Raw genomic sequence first — 18974 nt, 5'->3', positions numbered from 1 at the left:
GTGAGCATGTGCATGTGCACACGCCTTAGAGGGAACAGTGTACACCTGTATGAGGGGATGATTTTTGCGAATCTCTCCTGTCAATCTTCAGTTTCCCCAGACATGTTCCCTGTGACCTGGATGGTCTTGAAGGGTCATACAGTCCTCAGGGAGTTGCTTCCTAGTTGCAGAGTACAGAGGCAGGGGAGAGCAGTAAAAACTCCACCCCATATGTGACCAGTGCAGCTCCTTTGGTCTGCAGAGCTGCACTACCAGTGGTCTGTGTTGTGAGCACTCATGATGCCTTAGTCTTGATCATCCTACTTGACAGAAGTCCCACTTCCCTTTGGTATAACTAAAGCTGCACTGGTTATCAGTGTGTTTCCGGGTCCAATTCAAGGTGCTGGTTTGACCTTTAAAGCCCTTAACGGTTTGGGCCTGGGATACCTGAGGGACCGCCTGTTCCCAAGGGTTGCTGCCTGCTTGACAAGGTCATCTGAGGGGGCTCTGCTCCGGGTGCTGACTATGAAGGAGGCTCAGTTGTCAGGCACGTGGGACAGGGCCTTCTCTGTTGCTGCCCCCAGGCTTTGGAATGCTCTCCTGGTGGCCATTCGCTCCTCGGACTCCATCACAGTTTTTAGAAAGCTGGTTAAATCTTGGCTTTTTATCCAGGCCTTTACATGATTGTTTTACTGCTGCTTCTGTGTGTTTTTATCCATGTATAGCTTTTGTGTTTGTATATTACATATTTTAAATCAGATTTGTCTTCATATTTTTAGCTTAATACTTTTAACTGTCATTTTTATTATATGTGTCTTAACTTTTGCAAACTGCCTTGGGATTGTTTTTAATGAAAGGCAGTATATAAATTTAACAATAAATAAATAAAAATAAATAACTCCAGAGCAGTAATATTGAGTAACTTAGTCTGCATGTGAGCAAGTGGTGTTTTTTTTTTTAAATCTATTTATTTTGTCTTTTTAAAAACAGTATCTGCAAACACACACACATGCGCACACACACACACAGATAAAAAATAGGAAAATCAAACAGAATCTTACAATTGAAATTTGAGTGGTGATGGGACCACTTATTTTTAACTGACTCAGAGGTGTAGCATGGTTAGAGTGGATCCTGGGACAAAAAGCGCAGATGGGCCTCTGCACCCTACCTTCTTCAGAAAGGCATGATGGAGAGAGCAAAGAGCAAACTGTTACTCAGTTACTCTCCCCCCCCACAAGAGCTCAGGACATCCCCCCCACTTGTTAAATAGTAGCTACGCCTCTTAACTGACTACCATTTTTTGTGTTTAGAGGTTCATGTCAGGTACAAAACAACCAAGAGATTTTAGGTTGGGTTCATTTCTGGCTCACTGAAGAAGCCTCTCTGAACTGGTTTTTACGTTCAGGTTTGATTTGACTCCCTGGTTTATATTGCCAAAGCCTCAATCCTCTCCAAAGTACCATGGTTCTTGTCAAGCACTCTTGAATCAACCCAATGTGAAGTTTCTAGGGCAAGCCTCCCCCACTCTTTTAACACAGGAGGTGGCAAAAATTGTGCAAGTGCTTTAAAGTATCACCTATTTTTTGAGACCTTTATCTTGCAAACAGCTTTCTAGTTTGTCTCTGTGTTTCCATAGAAATACTCCATTAACCAGAGGCAATTTAACAACTGCTATTGCTTGATCCGCAGCATCACAGTCAACATACAAGGGCTGGATTGCCTTTAACGTAAATCAGAATTAACAGATTAATCCCATCTGATTGTTGCAGCATAAAGCCAGTGCAGCTGAGAGGAGAATCAGAAAGGAGATGAAAAAGGGAAAGATAAAAGTAGATGCAAAGATGATAAAATGAAGGGAAGCAAGGCAGCCTGTTCATGAGGCAAAGTGAGGCAGTTGCCTCAGGCAGCCAATTACTGGGGTGGCAAAGTGCTGCTGCTGTCACCATTGCAGAAGCTCTTTGGGACTAATTTGACCTTTGTGAACTTTGCAAGGATCACCTCTCCTCCTTGAAAAGCTTACAAGAAGCATGAACAGAGATGAGGAGACTGCTAGCAACCTTTCCTCCTGTATTAGGGGTATGGGGCAAGGCATCAATAGGGGTATGGGGCAAGGCAGCATTTTGCACCTCACCTCAGATACTGCAACAAGGCCATCCTTGAAGGGGATGAGGCGCTGGCAAAGACTAAGCTGTTCTTTCATGTTCATGTATGAGCTAGCATGGTGTAGTGGCTAGAGTGCTGGACTAGGACCGGGGAGACCCAAGTTCAAATCCCCATTCAGCCATGAGACTAGCTGGGTGACTCTGGGCCAGTCACTTCTCTCTCAGCCTAACCTACTTCACAGGGTTGTTGTGAAAGAGAAACTCAAGCATGTAGTACACCGCTCTGGGCTCCTTGGAGGAAGAGTGGGATATAAAATGTAAAAATAAATAAATAAATGTACTTCAGCTTAGTTACAGTAGTGTGAGGACTGTTTAGAATTCAGAAGGAAGCAAGCTGGGCTCTTCAGCTGTTGTTGAATTACAACTCCCATCATCCCCGGCCACAATAAATTGTGGCCATGGATAATGGGAGCTGTAGATCAACTATAATATAATATAATATAATATAATATAATATAATATAATATAATATAATATAATAGAAATGGTAAAATGTGCCGTCAAGTCGGTGTCGACTCCTGGCGACCACAGAACCAGGGGCGTAACAAGGCTGGAGTGGGCCCAGAGACAAATTTTTAAAATGGGCCCCTCGCTGATACACACACACTTCACATGTGACTTGGCTCTGGGGGGCCCCTCGAGGCGTGGGGCCCACCAGGCAGCCGCCTCCCCTTGCCTAATAGTAGTTACGTCCCTGCACAGAACCCTGTTGTTGTCTTTGGTAGGATACAGGAGGGGTTTACCATTGCCTCCTCCCATGCAGTATGAGATGATGCCTTTTATCATCTTCCTATATCACTGCTGCCTGATATAGGTGTTTCCCATAGTCTGGGAAACATACCAGCGGGGATTCGAACCGGCAGCCTCTGGCTTGCTAGTCAAGTCTTTCCCCACAGCACCATTAGGTGGCTAATATAATATAAACAACAACTTAAATGAATTAGAGCACTGGTCCATTCATTTAGCTTGAGGAAAATCCTGTTGAAATAAAAAGGTCTTTAAGCAGCAAAGGAAAAATTGGCAAGGAGGGCAGCAAACAGATCTCCTGAGAAAGGGAATTCCACAAAGTAGGGGCCACCACAGAGAAGGCTCTCTTCTGCAAGGCTCTCTCCTGCATGGCCACAAAACAAACCTCTGAAGGATGCAGCACACACAGGAGCACATCTCTACTTGACCTAATGTGTTGGGCAGACACATGCAGGAGAAGGTAGGCCTTCAGGAGCCCTGCTCACAGACCACTCTGCCCTGAGTTCCCTGAATGAAGGACAAGAGAAAAATGCATGTTTCGAACACGCACACACAAATGCACACACAAAACAGCTGTGTAATATCCATACCCAAGTACCATCCATAATATATTTTCTCAACATGGTGATTGCAATAAGGAGAAGTACCAGGACAAGAAACACTTTTTATGGTTACCCTTCTTATTGTTCATGCATTACCTGATCATTACCTGATCCCATTCTTGAGAGGACTGGCTATCTAGATATAATATTATCATAATATATTATATTATTATTATTGTTATATGGCACATATGGATGTATGGATGGGGGTGTGTGTGTCTGTAATCTTGCTTGATTGTTGTGAGCCAGTTTGAGTCCTAGAATAGAAAATGTTTAAATAAATAGATGATGTCATGGATGCCCATAAAGGAAAGCACATGTGTTTCTGCAGCCAATCACAGACCCAAAGTGAGTGAGTGGAGGAAAGAGAAGGCAGAGAAGAAGCAAAATGATGCCAAGAAGAAGTAGGAGCCAGAGAAACAAGCTGACACCAAACAACGTCAAAACAATGCAAATGTCCAGTGAGATGAAAATTCTTTCAACTCCGTTCAGCTGGACTGAATATGCTAATTCTGAAGCAAATATCAACATTAGTGAATATATTCATCGCAGCCCTTGGACCCCAGGTCCTGTTCCCAACATCTCCAGCAGAAGGATTTCAGCAGAATTGCAAAAGACCTTTGCCCATGTCCTTGGGAAGCTGCTGCCAATTAAAGGGCAGAATAAGATCGGGCTTTGTATTATGAACTGTTTTCACAAACACATTCACGACACTATATCCAGGGATGCTGAGAAGACTCTAACTTGCCTCTGGTGGAAATGCTAAGTTACAGCAGCAAGATTAAAGCTATCTGCCCATAAAATAGTCAGACTGCCTTCTTCGGCCTTAGGGCAGCACCTGCCAAAGAGACAACTCCCAACATCCTTTGGTATCTAGGCTTCGGCATTTGTCCTGGTCTGACTCTGTCGTAGAGCACAGCTTGCAACTTTCATTTATGGTGTCCATTTGGTTGCAGGTGTTTTTTGTTTGTTTGTTTTTTTTAATGGTATGGTGGTTATATCATTTCCTTTCCTGTCAAAAACAAATTAGCTATGATGTATCCACACTCTTTGTTGTCTCCTTTAGAAATATTTATATTATATACGGTATTGTGTACATATAACAACTATGTTTGTTTTCTTATGTATTTTATTTTATTTATTGTTCTTCAAGATGTCTCAACGTCTTTTTATTAGGCTTGTGCCCGAAACGTTTCAGAGGCCATTGTAAAGGCCTCCGAAACGTTTCGGGTGTAAGGGCTGTTTCGGCGCCGGCGGGGGTAGAGCTTTAAGGGTGGGGGAGAGTGTACTCACCCCCCTGCCGCGTTTCCCCCGCCGGCGCTCTCCAAATGCAAAGCCCCTCGGGGCGGCAGCGTTCCTCCCTGCCGCCCCATTCCCCCCGTCGGCCGGAAGTGGCCGGAAGTCGTGAGCGTGCGGCCGACGGGGGGAACGGGGCGGCAGGGAGGAACGCTGCCGCCCCGAGGGGCTTTGCATTTGGAGAGCGCCGGCGGGGGAAACGCGGCGCGCGCGGGGGGGGTGAGTACACTCTCCCCCGCCCTTAAAGCTCTACCCCCGCCGTGCCAAAGATTTTCCGTGCACATCCCTACTTTTTATACTTTGTAGAATGAAATAAGCCAGGTGTGCTTTCCCATTTGCTTTCTTCTTTCCCCTCTTCTCTTTTCTCTCATCTGCTGGCATGGAGGTTGTCTCTGGATATTTCTATCCATTCTCCACTCTCCTTCCCTCCTGCAATGAAGACAAAGGAGTTTGGAATCCTACAAGCTCTTCCTTCCTTGCAGCCAAGTTCCACACCTTCCCTAGAACTCTGGCCTTGGCAGCCAGTTCCACCCTGTGTTTATTAAACTGCTGGGGGCGGGGGGGGGGAGGCACTCAGGTTACCAATCCTGGAGTCTCCAGTCCTCAAGGAATATTGAAAGCAATGCTGGTGGTTTAGAAGATAGATATTGTGAAAAATATTGGAACAAATATTGGAAAAGACATTTTTCAGGAATACCTTCCATTAGCGCTGTCAGCCCTACTGGCCACGTCTGCTCAGGCTGGTGTCTCTTTGGGGGCTGCAGGATGTGGTTCTGTTGTTCCACAAAATAGGGTGAGAAGAGTGGGGGAAGTGGTTTACCCCTGCTAACTGTGCAAAAGAGACACCTTCCAAGTGGTGGTTCTTTTTATATTAAGCGGGGGAGAGCAACTGGCCCTATACAACCCTGACACAGTAACTGTGTCTAGTGTCTACCTTGTGTTTCTTTTTAGATTTTGAACCTCCTCTTCCTCCTCTCCTCTCCTCCTCCATAAACAGCTTTGCGAACCTTTTGTTGAAAAGTGGTATAAGTAGTAGTAGTGGTAGTGGTGATCTGTTTAGGGTAGTAGGCAGCACCAGCTGGAGGTGAGTTGTAGGTTCCACAGATGGTAGTGCTACAGTATACTCAGTTAGCCAGTGCTCAAAATATAGGGTAAAAGGTAAGGGGGCTTGATGAAATTCAGAAACTGCATCCCATCACTTCCCCAATTTTAGCTAAACCATGTAGCCTTCTAAAACAGTAGCCAAGTGGGTTATCATAAAAGGCAGCATATAATTAGAGCATACCTAAAGTGCTTATTTCTGCTCATGGAATTTTTACAAAGTTCACTTAGCAGGAGTCCCTTGCACTTTCTTGGATGTCTCTTGACCTCAACAGTGTTGCGGGGGAGGGGGGGAGGAGGAGGCGCAAGGGACAGGTTGTTGAAAGGTCCGTAGTGCATGCACGATCCTTTGACTCTGAGCCATGGAATGTGAAATGGAGCCCTCAGAGTCCAGGACAACTTCCCTGAAATGCAGCAATTCAGTGCTCAGCAATTGCACCTGTCATGTAACAATGCTGAGCTTGCTGATTAAAGGATTTGACAGCAAATATTATGATTTTTAAAGCTCATGTCAAATATGATAAGGCTGTTTCATTCTTACCTGCAGGGCACATACTCTGCCAAATGGAGTACAGAAAAAAATGGTAGCATGGATTTATTTTATACATGCCATTGCCATCTGTCTACATGGTGTTTTTTTGTTTGTTTTACAATTGCAGGAATCAGCTATGATGTTTGTATCCTGTCTTTTTCTGCAAGGAAAGAGCAGATGGCGTTCCAAGGCAGTCTCCCACCAGGTACTGACTATGCTCAGAACTGCTTGGCTTAAGAGATGGGACAAAGATGGTCCCTTCAGATAATGTCCTGGTCCCAGAAGATTGTTTTAGCAGAATGCATTGCAGATCTTCATCAATGCTTAATAACGAGTCCCAGCTTGGACTTCTCTGTACCCCTCCTTTCCATTCATACTTTGATCCTTTTTCAACTTTTGCTTTGCTGCAGGATACTCTTTAAAAAGATCTTCTGTGTTCACATCTCATCTCTTTATCTCTTTCCTTAGCCCTTAAAGCGATTCTCATTTACTTGATATTTCTTGTGAGAGAAAGCCCTGGGCTGCCTAAGAGTGAGGTCCATGGATACTGCTGGCAGGAGACTTATGGAAATCATAATGAAGGATGTAGCAGCTTGTCCCCTACTAACTGGGTAAAGCAGCACCTCTCAAGCTGATGGCTCGCTTATGTTTAGCAGGGGGAAGAACAACTGTCTCTATTCAGTCTCAGCATAGCATCCCTCCAGTAGTGGTTCTTGGTGCCTCCCTTGTGTTTCTTTTTAGATTGTGGGTCTCTTTAGGACAGGGAACCATCTTCTCATTCCTTTTGCTATTCATAAAGCCCTAAACGGCTTAGGCCCTGGGTATTTAAGAGAGCGTCTCCTTCACTACGAGCCCCATTGCCCATTGAGGTCATCTGAGGAGGTCCATCTCCAGTTACTGCCAACTCGTTTGGTGGCTACACAGAGACGGGCCTTCTTGGTCGCTGCCCCAAGATTGTGGAATGCACTCCCTGCTGAGATACGATCCTCCCCATCTCTGGCAATTTTTTAAAGAACATCTGAAAACCCATTTTTTCTCTCAAGCTGTCTCAGTTTTTTAAAATTGTCTGTTTTAATTTTATGGTCTGTTGATTTTAAGGTTTTAAAAATGTGGTTTTTATGGAGTTTTATTGTATTTTACCTTTTGTAAACTGCCCTGGGATGCCTTATGAAAGGCGGTATAAAAATGGAACAAAATAAATAAATAAATAAATAAATAAATAAATAAATAAATAAATAAATAAATAGTAATAAAAGTTATAATTAATAGTAATAAACAGCAAAGTTGTGCATTAAGGTACAGTCAGGGTGTCACAGGATGGCAAGAAGAGTTAGGCCATTAGAGACTGGTCGGTCTAATTTCTGTCCTGAGTAAATTAGTTAAAAGCAGTTAAATCAAAATAATTAAGCATATAGGACAAGCCTTGCTGAGTGTGAAAGAGCATGGCTTCTGCAAAGTCAAGTCTTGCCTCACCAACATTTTAGGATTATTGAGAGCGCCAAGCATGTAGATACAGGTGATCTGGTACACTTTATATATCTGGACTTCCAAAAAACCTTTGACAAGCTTCCCCACCAAAGACTCCTAAGTAAACTTAACAGTCATGGGCAAGAAGACTGATCCTCCTCTTATGGATGACTGGCTAAAGAACAAGAAGAAGAGGATGGGAATCACCCCAGATCTGTCAAGTTAAAACACACCTGATTCTTACAGATACTGAGAAAATTCTACTGGGTGCTTTCCAGACTAGCTGCTGGAACAGCAGCAAAATGGCTCCATTTGGGCAAGTCGCATTTGGGACGTAAACAGCAGCAGGAGCAGTCTTGCAGCAACTAACAACCCGAAAAAACAGCAACTTTTTCACACCGGATGTACGACATCCTTGCTCTATATCACAGCTATTAAATTAGCAACAAGGCATTGGAAATGTGAACGGCACCCTGCTGTCCCCTAGGGACTGTGGTGTCACAAGGCAGGAAGTGTGGAAGCACACTTCCGAGATATGTCCTGACCCCGTTGTAGGGTCTAGTCTGGAAAGTGCCCTGCTTACTCTTTGGGGCTTTGTGGGAGCTATTTGTACGGGGGGGGAGGCAAATAAATGAGGACATGACTGAGTTTTATAACATGATCAATGGCATGGAGAGAGTAGATAGAGAGATTCCACCCTCCTCATAATATTAGAATTTAGAATCACCAAGCAAAATTGACTGACAGTAAGTTAACAATGGACAAAAGGAGATATTGGTTCACAAATCACCTAAGGCCACTTCAGACAATATGTTATCTGGACTACCATATGTGATAAGAATGTGCACACACTGAGTGTATACGTCCTTCTCCCCTCCCTTAAGGACATAGGAAGCTGCTTTATATCGAGTCAGACAACTGGTCCATCTAGCTAAGTATTGTCTACACAGACTGGTAGCATCTTCTCCAAGGTTGCAGGCAGGAGTCTTTCTCAACCCTATCTGGAGATGCCAGGGTGGGAACTTGGAACCTTTTGCATGCAAGCATGCAGATGCTCTTCCCAGAGCAGTGCCATCCCCTGAGGCGAATCTCTTACAGTCTCGTCACACATGTAGTCTCCCATTCAAGTGCAAACCAGGGTGGACCCTGCTTAGAAAAGGAGACAATACATGCTTCCTACCACAAGACTACTTTCCTTATCGTGTGGATAGGTAGTTCCTTAACATATATCAGAAATACTAGTTTTAAACTAGTATTTCTAGAATATTAAGGAGGGTGGTTCATTATTAGGGAGAAGTGACCCTTCACACTAAGATGGAGAAGGACATGTGTGTTCTTGGTGGACCAGGTGGACAAAGTATAATCCAAACCAGCCCACAGACCATTCATTGTCACAGGATATGATGGTGGCCACTAGCTTAGATTTAAAACAACAACAACATAATGAGATAAATTCATGGCCATTAGATGAGAGGGCTAAATGGAAATTCTATTTCAGAGGCAATACTGTATGCTTCTGAATACCACATGCTGAGGAAGATCAGATGCTGGGCAAGGGCTGTTGCCTTCCAGCCCTGTTTGTGGCATTTCTGGAAGCATCTGACTGGTCATTATGGAAAACAGGGTGCTTGGCTACATGGACCCTTTGGTGTGACCCAGAAGGATCTTCTTATGTCCTCTACGCTTACTTGGTGAGGATAACAATCTGGTTATTTACACACTCCTCTGCCACTACTGCAGATAGGAGCCCACCAAAACCAGGGCCATGAACAACAGAGAGAGGGATATTGGCTGCCCCTGGTATTCAGTTGACAGGAACAAGAAGAAGCACATTCCCTGGTGTTGCAAAACCCAGCTCAAATGTCAAGGCGATTGCTTCCTGGGCTCCAACCATGCCTGTGTGGTATAAAGAAAGCAGACAGAGAGGCAAGTCTCATGATCAGTGAGACTCGCCTGAATGGGGTTAGCGGGGAGAGTGGGCTTAGCCTGCTGCCCCGCAGACAAGCATGCCGGTAGCCCTGGACGGCCGGATCGGCCGCCCACATGACTGCCGGCTCAGTCACGGAGCCACAGGGAGCTGTGGGGGGCGCACGGCCCCCAGAAGTTGCAGGATGCCCTGCACAAGTGCGTGGGGTATCCTGGAGAGACCCCCAGGGCTGGGAGGCTTGTTTCAGCCTCCTAGCGGGGTCTCCTCATGTGTTGCCGCGGCGTGGAGCCGCGCTGTGGCAATACACGATCAAATAGATAGGGTTAGCGGAGTGCTCACACCACTAACCTCGTCTAAGGGGAGGACTACCTAAGCAGGTTACCCGCTTTGAGGAAACCGGGCTCGCCTGCGAACCCAGTGATTCTCACGCTCACCCAAAAGTGGGCTAGGCTCCCTTAGCCTGCTTTTGGCCGATCGTGAGAATCTCCTCAGAGTCTCTCTCTCTCTCTCCCATAATTATTTGGGGGAGGGACATCCAATGAAATTGATTGGCAGAGAGATTGAGGACAAACAGGGGAAAGTGTTTCTTAACACAGTGTATAATTAATGTATGGAACTCATTGCCATGGGATGTGGTGATGGCTACTAGTTTAGTTAACTTTAAAATGGAATGTGACAGTCTATTACTGGCTAGTAGTTTTTGTAGCAAGAAATCCCACATATCAAATATTAATTGAGTTTTCACAGTGTTGTCATGAGGGCATAAGGGGGTTAGACTGCAGGCAAAGTAGAGAACCATGTTATTGTTGAATTAGCTTTCCCAGCGGTTTATGTAATATTTAGGAGAATCCCTTAGTATGAGTCATAGATGAATCAAGTATACCTGCGTGTAAGCAGAAATCTGCTAGTCAGGCCTGATTGACTGCTAGTCAAGCCTGATTGTCAGAGATTGATTGGCAGAGGCCTCTCTCAGCCAACCAATCCCATGTAAACAGCCCTGCCTGCTTGTTTAGTTCCACCCCTTTGTGCATTCTGCCACGAAGCCCTTCCCAGTCGTCACTGGGAAAGTACCTATATAGCTAGTAAAACCACCATCTTTTCACCTCACCAGCTAACATTCTCCATCTGCAATAATGTATGTCCTGAGATTTGACCTCCATTTGAATTGTAAGATTATCAACATTCTGCAGTCTCCTGCCTCTGCAATTGATTGGAAGCAATACATTCATTTAAAAAAATGATTGGACTCAGTGATTTGCTCGAGTTGAAAATGGGGTTCCTTCAGGTTGCTCATTACACTCACATCAAAAGACCATTCATCCTCTGTTGCCTATAGATCAAACCTACACAGTCCAGGCCAGTATTTCTCAACCTTTTCGGGGTCAAGGACCACTACATTCTTTGTGCACAGTCTCCCAGACCAGCAGTTTGTAAAGGGGTTTCAAGTTTAAGTTTATCTATTCATTTAACAGACTTCTATACCGCCCAAAACTTGTATCTCTGGGCAGTTTACAATTAAAATAATATTATGAGCATTAAAATCATTACAGTTGGAATCATTTAAAAGCAAACATTAAACATTAAAACTATAAATCAGGGGTTCTCAACCTTGGATACCCAGATGTTGGTGGGCTTCAACTCCCATAATCCCCAACCACAATGGCATTTTGTCCACCAACATCTGGGGACAACATAATCCCCAACCACAATGGCATTTTGTCCACCAACATCTGGGGACCCAAGGTTGAGAACCCCTGCAAAAGCCTGGGTGGACAAATGTGTCTTCAGTATGTTTTCATATGTCTTCAGTTAATAAAGTAAAATTTGTTAACAAAGAACGTATTTTGCGTACATACTCATAAAACACACACACAAGATATTAAATTAATGTGAAACTGGATATAATCTCACCAACTAGCTGGCAGCCCTTCAGAAAAGAAGCGTCCCACCGCCACCGCGGGCTTCTCCTGGGGCAAGATCTTCCTCTTTTCCTTCGAAAGCTAAAGCTAGAAGGGCGCAGACACGCATCCTCACTCTTCCAAAACCCACCAGCGCCCACAAACATCTGAGACCCACTAGCGGCTGCTCCAGTCCATGGGATGACTCTACAGTCCGGAGATCAAGGCACAGCAGTCTCTCCCTCCTGTTCAGAATTAGCCCTCCAACTTTTTATCTGTTCTCATACTCGTGGGCAAAGTAAGCCAACTGGCACCAACATTTGCACATCTCTACAAAACCAAGGATAAACTCCCTGGAAACATGCACACACCTCCACTTTGGATAAAGTAGTTCCCATGTCCCTCCCCACTTCACACATTTGTTTGGAAGTAAAGGCCCACTGATTTCAGAAGTCACTTTCAAGGAAAAAGCAGCAGGACTGCTATCTCACCCTGAAAACCTGACCCCCTCAAACTTTCAGCTCATCCTTTTCCCGGCCATCCCTCATGCACAAGCTTCGGTCCATTGCCATGCACTTCTCCAACTTGCCCCACCCGTGGAAGAGAAATAAAGAAGTCTGAAAACACTCCTGCCTTTTCCAAAAAGGACGACCAGCTGAAGCCCGTTCTGCACTGAGGGGAGGGAGGAAGGGACGCCTGTTGGAGCCCCAAGAGGAAGGGGAAGCAAGGGAGCTGCACAAAGAGCATGTGCTCCCTGCCCTCTTCCTAGCCCCAACCAATCGGGGCTCTCCTTGAGCCTGTGCTTGGAGGTGGGACAAAAAGCCCATCTCCCAGTACAAGGCTGTGGCCATGCAAAGTCTGCAAACACTCCTGCCTTTGCTTCCTCTCTTTCCCTATAACTTGCCTGAGTCTGCAAACACTCCTGCCTTTACTTCCTCTCTTTCCCTGTAACTTGTCCTTCCGTGTAGGTATTAAAGGAGTGGGAAAAAGAGAAGTCAGAGTCATGCAAATAATAATAAGCAAATGATAAGACAAAAAGAAAGGCAGCAGTTAAGAAACAAGACAAAGTGCTGGGCTCTAGGTTAATCCAGCACTGCCTCCTCCATTGTTGTGGGGGGTGGGATTTACCTCCCAGCCGCGGACCTCCACTCAAGTCTCCACGGACCCACAGTGGTCCCCGGACCACTGGTTAAGAAACAGTGGTCTAGGCACATGACAGAGGACCAACCATTGCATTAGGGCACCTTCAGAGCAATGGCTGCATATTCAAGCAAGCCAAGCAATGCATGATAGGGATAGGCAAAAGCAAAACAGAACACCACATGGTCACCAGCCAATTTTGATCCATAGGAAATTTTCCCTTCTGGCTGCAAATATGATGGTCAACCCACACATTGAGCTATTTGGAAAACATTACAAATGTTAGCTCTGGGCAATGTTAGTATGTCCCTTGTCCGCTCTTCTTTCTTGATAATTCCCTTTGCTTCCAAAGGTACGCACCCAAGTGAGCTCATTGCCACACAATTTGTGGTTTTTATTTTTCTCCGTTGTGCAATTGCTGTACTCCACTAGTTCACTAGATAAGCTTCTAAGGATTGCACAATCTTCATATTCATAAGAAATCTCTTTAAAAATACTAAAGTAAAGAAGCCACCTTTTTTTATCTATCCCAGTCAAAGATTCATGGTGACTGCCTCTCCCTGTTCTAGTAATTGTCTCTTTCCCGATTGTCTCTTGAGTCGATGACAAGCAAGGATCAGGCAGGCATTAACGTTCTTTAATGGCTATTGTTTGGATGAGATTAACTTACATTTAAAAGGTGTGGAGAAGAGGTTGCAGGCAATTCATTCTGACAGAACTCTTGGAGGGCGTGGGACCAATGATCTTATCTTTGCAAAGAAGGAGCTTGCAAGGATTTCAGAGGTAAAACCAAGGGGAGATTGGGGAGGGCATGTGCTAAGGTAAACTTGATTTCTTTTTCTGTCTTTGTGTATGCCAGTTCTTCAGTCCACTCACTGTTCAGAATAGCAGTTCAGAACATAAGCAAAATTGAGCAAGCACATTTGATTCTGGTGTGTTAACCTGGATTGTGAAAGACTGATGTCCAAAAAGGAGAGAGCTAGGGAAAGAAGCAGGCAGGGCAGGGCAGGGCACGGCCGGGCCAGACACCTCTCCACCCAACCAGAGGTGTAACTAGGGAAAACGGCGCCCGGGGCAAGCACTGAAATGGCGCCCCCCCGCGCCCCCAACATACTACATTATACTTAGGTTTTTCCTCACAAGCGCCCGCTGCCGCCGCCATGCCAGGCCACTGACTGGCCGCCAGACGCCAGCAAAGCAATGGGTGGGGCGCGGGCAGCGCGGAAGGGACCGCTCGTGGGGGAGGGGGTGCTGACGTGCTCCCTTGACTGCTGCAGCGCTGCTGCACTGAGCAGGAAACATTTGTATTAACAAAAAATTAAAAAAATAAAATAAAAAACATTTTTTTGTCATGGTGGCGCCCCCCATGTGACCAGAAAAGATGGCGCCCGGGGCACGTGCCCCCCCTGCCCCCCTATAGTTACGTCTCTGCACCCAACTCCACCCCTGCCTGGCACCTCCTTGTTTTTATTTTGAAGTCTAAGGTTGCTTCCACACTAGAAGCTTACTCTGAAATTGCCAACCTTTGTAAGTGCACTTTTAACAGATTGTCTAGACCGCAGGGATTCTCAGTGTTGGGTCCTCAGATGTTATTGGACTTCAGCTCCCATAATTCCCAACCAAAGGCCACTGGGGCTGGGGATTATGGGAGTTGAAGTCCAATAACATCTGGGGACTCAACGTTGAGAATCCCTGGTCTAGAGTATGTCAACATATGCTTTAATTTTCTTCTTGTAAACTGCCTTGAATCCCATTTGGAAAATAGGCAGGATATACTTCTTTAAATTACAAATAAATAAATATTGTTGCATTATTCTCTGTGTTATCCTCCTCTCCATTTTTTTTTAACCCAGGCCTGATTTGTGGCAATTGTTTCAGTTTAAAATACAAGTGCAGAACCAGCCTGTCCAGTGCAGGCAGCCCAGACACTATGGTAACTTTTAGAGGTCTTGTATCATTCATTAAAAGCTTCCTGCTTATAAGTTCCACTTCTGTATTGCTTTTGTTGAATGGGGAAGCAGCATTCCTGATGAACAGCCTGTTCATTCACCCTTGAATAGCCCTTTTAGTCCTTGTTCCCACCGAGGGCTTTAACTACTGATTTCTTCTCATTTTTTTAAATTTCAACTTTTCAATAGCAAAATAGCCATACAATGGATAATATAATGCTGCACAAAGTGCAGTGTGGAACCTCTCTTCTAGGTGATTGCTGAAAAGTTGTTGCTGTTTCGTCTTTTTACATACTTTAGTTAAAATTATGAAGACCATTCATGAATAATTCAGAAAAAGACAAGATGACCAAGGCAGGATATGATAGAGGTTTATAAAATTAAGAATGGCATTCTCCCTCTTTCATAATTTAAAACTGAAGTCACTTCATTTTAAGGTGATTTGTAGTAGATTCAGGGCAGACAAAATAAATTGTTTTTCCTACACAGCACAAAGTTAACCTTTGGCATTCATGAAGATAAGATGTGGTGAAAGCCAATAGGTTCGAAAGATTAGATGAATTAATGGAGATGTCTTTCAATAGCTATTATTATTATTTAGCCATGAAAATTCATTTTTTCATTAAGCTCAAGTTGATCTACACAAAATTTCTAGGCAATCACCATCCACATACTGACCAGACCTAGAGACCTGCTTAGCTTCAAAGTAACTGTATCATGTGACCTCAGCAAATGCACCTACATACTGCTGAAGCATGGGTGAAGTGTGCCGTCAAGTAGGTGTTGACTCCTGACATAGTTTCACATTATTGCCAGCAAGTCTGTCAGTGGTGTAAATGTCAGGGATATATTGTTCTCCTGGCAGGCATAAAATGTGAACCTGCCCAAGCCTGATTCCTGAAATTCTCCGCCCAACATTCTCCCAACTTCTGTCTGATTTCCGTAACCAAGATTTGAAGTTGGGTGGAGAATCTTAGGAGAATGTTGGACAGAGAGTGTGGGAACCACATTTGGGCATCTTTGGATATCACACCTGCCAGGAGCACATGCTATCAGTTCCAAACAATCCTCGATGTTTTCCCCATTTACATACTTTTGTGTGAAGCTGCCCTACATTTATGTATTTATAATATTTTTATACCACCTGATATGTACATCTCTAGGCAGTGTACAAAATATAAGATATTAAAAAATCACAGATTAAAATACATGAAATAATAAAAACAATAGTATAAAACAGTTATTAAACAAATTTAAAATTCTAATTAAAAGCTTGTGAGAACAGGAGAGTTTTGAGGGTCTTCCTGAAAACAAACAGAGAAGGAGATGCTCCTATTTCAACAGGGAGCTTATTCCAAAGTCCTGAGTCGCCACAGATGAGCTGGTGGCAACCGTAACCTGACCTCTCCAGAAGATCGTAACAGGCAGCAGGATTCATGACAAAGGAGGTGCTCTCTTAAATAGCCTGGACCCAAGCTGTTAAGGGCTTTATAGGTGATAACCAGCACTTTATATTTCACCTGGAAACATATCGGCAGCCAGTACAGTTCTTTCAAAACCGGTATTACATTGTCCCTTCATGATGTCCCAGAGACCAATCTGGCAGCCGCATTCTGTACCAATTGTAGTTTCCGGACTATGTACAAAGGCAGCCCCACGTAGAGCGCATTACAGTAGTCAAGTCTGGACTGTTTTAAGGTTATTTACCTCTAGAAATGGATGTAGGTAACGTATCAGCTGAAGCAGAAAAAGCGCTCCTGGTCTCTGCCTCCACCTGAGAAACCAGGGAGAACTTTGGGTCCAGGAGCACTCCCAAGCTACATTCCTGATCTTTCAGGCGGAGTGTAACCCCTTCCAGAACAGGCAGATCTAAACCCCCCACAGTTAGCACTATATCTATGAATATCAGATCCTGGTATTATATCTGGTATGTTCTGTAGGTTTTCTAGTTCTCAGTTTTTAGCTTTTAAAATAACTTTTAATTTGAAACTTTAAAAAAATCTCATTTTAAATGTGGTTTTAGCTTGGTCTTTTAACTGGTTTAACTTAAATTTGGTTATCTTTATTAGTCTTATTTTACATTATGTTGTGAGTTGCCCTGAGCAGTAGTGTAAGTGTACCGGAAGGGCGGAGTATAAATACTTTAAACAAACAAACAAACCCTGAGGACAGACAGCAAGAAAACGCTATCATTTTCTCTCTCTACTTGTCAGTTCCCAGGCACATCTGGATGGCCACTGGTGGAAACTGAATGATGGAATAGATGGGTCTTTATCTGATCCTGTAAGGCAGTTCTTAGGGCTGTTCTCATTATCAGAACTTGGGCAGGACAAGCATCCTACTCAAATACAGGAGATACTTGCACTCCTGATTTGCAATTGTCTGTGAGTGTAAAACAAGGATGGAGGTAGGGATCTTGATAATGTGCTAAGCTCCAGCTGGGTAATATAAGCACACCCTACCCGGATTCTGCCCCCAGCTTCGGAATGAGGTAGGCGGGAAAACCCTCTTACCCAGCTGGGGCTTTGCACATGATCAAGACCCCAGCTCTAACCTTGTTTTACATTCATCGGTGGTCACAAATCGGGAATACATGCAGCTCTTGAACCAGGGTAGGAAGTGTCTCCAACCTTAGTAATCATGATGTGAACCGTCCTATTGTGTTTTTAAAAGAAAGAGCTATTTGAAGCAAAGTGTAGCCCAATATGCAAATAATATTTGCACACAATGAAAATGAAGAACGCGAGTTTTGAGAAATCCAGATCAGGCAGCCCTAGATGAATGGGAGCACTGTTCCTGCTAACAGGGTTTCCCAGATGTTGTTGACTACAACTCCCACAATTCCCAACCAACGGCCACTGCAGCTGGGGATTCTGGAAGTTGTAGTGAACAACATCTGAGAATCCCTGTTAGAGGGAACAGTGAATGGTAGGCAGGTGTGTAGCTATAATTGAGCAGATAGGTTTAAAGAACCTGGGCCCCCAGCTCCGGAGGGGCCCCCAGCTCCACCCCTCCCTATTTTCTTCATTTTCTCCCTCACTCTGAAGGGCCTCTGGGGAGAGGGGTTAATATAGACACCCTTTTACCTAGCTGTCTCTGTGTGAATGTAGTAAATGTAAACATATGAGAGAGAGAGAGAGAGAGAGAGAGAGAGAGAGAGAGAGAGAGAGAGAGAGGAGTGTTTCAGCCCTAGTCCTCCTCCCATTCTTTCATCTATTTCTAGATTAACAACATTATTATAGCAGTATAACAATGATTTTATTTATCTTACATTTTTTCCTATGCACAGAGCATCCTGGTCAAGGTGTCACAAATGGAATGGCCAATATTAACTGCAGAAACAGGAAACAGACTACATGGAACACCAGATCCTTATCAAATGGACAACTCAGAAATCTGGCTTAGGAAAGTTATCTGAGTAGCAACAGCTTTTATGAAGTGTGGAGAAAGGGATGTCAAGACCTCAGCTAAAGTAAAGAAAGCACTACATTCCACCAGTGTTTGCTAGTCTCTTCCAAATTTCCCTCATGCTTCATATGCTTGGGGCAGATTTCTTCCTAGCCATAGTCCTTGATACCCTCTCACGGATAACTCATAGGAATATTTTGAGTGGCCTAGAGATATTTTGAGTTGGCAGTATAGAAATATAATGAACTAGTAATTTTTAGCCCGTTGTAATAACGGGCGCTAGCCTTAAGGGGAGCTACTGCCACCTCTTGCTGAGGCCGCGGCCGCCATCGGGGCTAGTCGCCCCGCCACCGCCTCACCCGCACTCTCGGTGGCGTCGCAGCCGCCGCCAACGGGGCCAGTCGCCCCACCGCGGCCACAACTACCTTTGGCCGAGGCCGCGGCTCCGCCGCCGCCTCGGCCACACTCTCCTCCTGCCGTTGGCGGCGGCCGCTTCTCCTTGGCCCGCCGCTTCTGCTCCTCCCGGCCCTCTCGCCGTAACGGCGGCGGCCGCCATCGGAGCCAGTCGCTCCGCCGCGGCCACCGCCTGGTCCAACATGGCCGCCCGTCTCTGGGCGGCCTTATCTTTTTCGCCCGATCTGGGCATGCGCTCCGCGCATGCCCAGATCGGGCGAAAAAGACACGGGCGGCACGGACGCACGCCCAAGGCTTTTATGGGTAAGGATGAACAAACAAATAAAATAACTCCTGCTCTGATTCAGCA

General features: G+C 44.9%; 1 long non-coding RNA gene across 1 annotated transcript; it reads left to right on the top strand.

Moving 5' to 3' along the window:
• Positions 1-5341: 5341 nt before the first annotated feature.
• LOC128325817 (uncharacterized) lies at positions 5342-18290 on the top strand. The gene is made up of 3 exons (XR_008307651.1): positions 5342-5582; positions 6550-6627; positions 18093-18290. It is a non-coding gene; the product is annotated as an uncharacterized LOC128325817 (long non-coding RNA).
• The last annotated feature ends 684 nt before the right edge of the window (positions 18291-18974 follow it).

The sequence above is a fragment of the Hemicordylus capensis genome, chromosome 5, assembly GCF_027244095.1.
Source record: "Hemicordylus capensis ecotype Gifberg chromosome 5, rHemCap1.1.pri, whole genome shotgun sequence".
Taxonomy (NCBI): domain Eukaryota; kingdom Metazoa; phylum Chordata; class Lepidosauria; order Squamata; family Cordylidae; genus Hemicordylus; species Hemicordylus capensis.
This window is presented reverse-complemented; position numbering and strand designations above follow the sequence as displayed.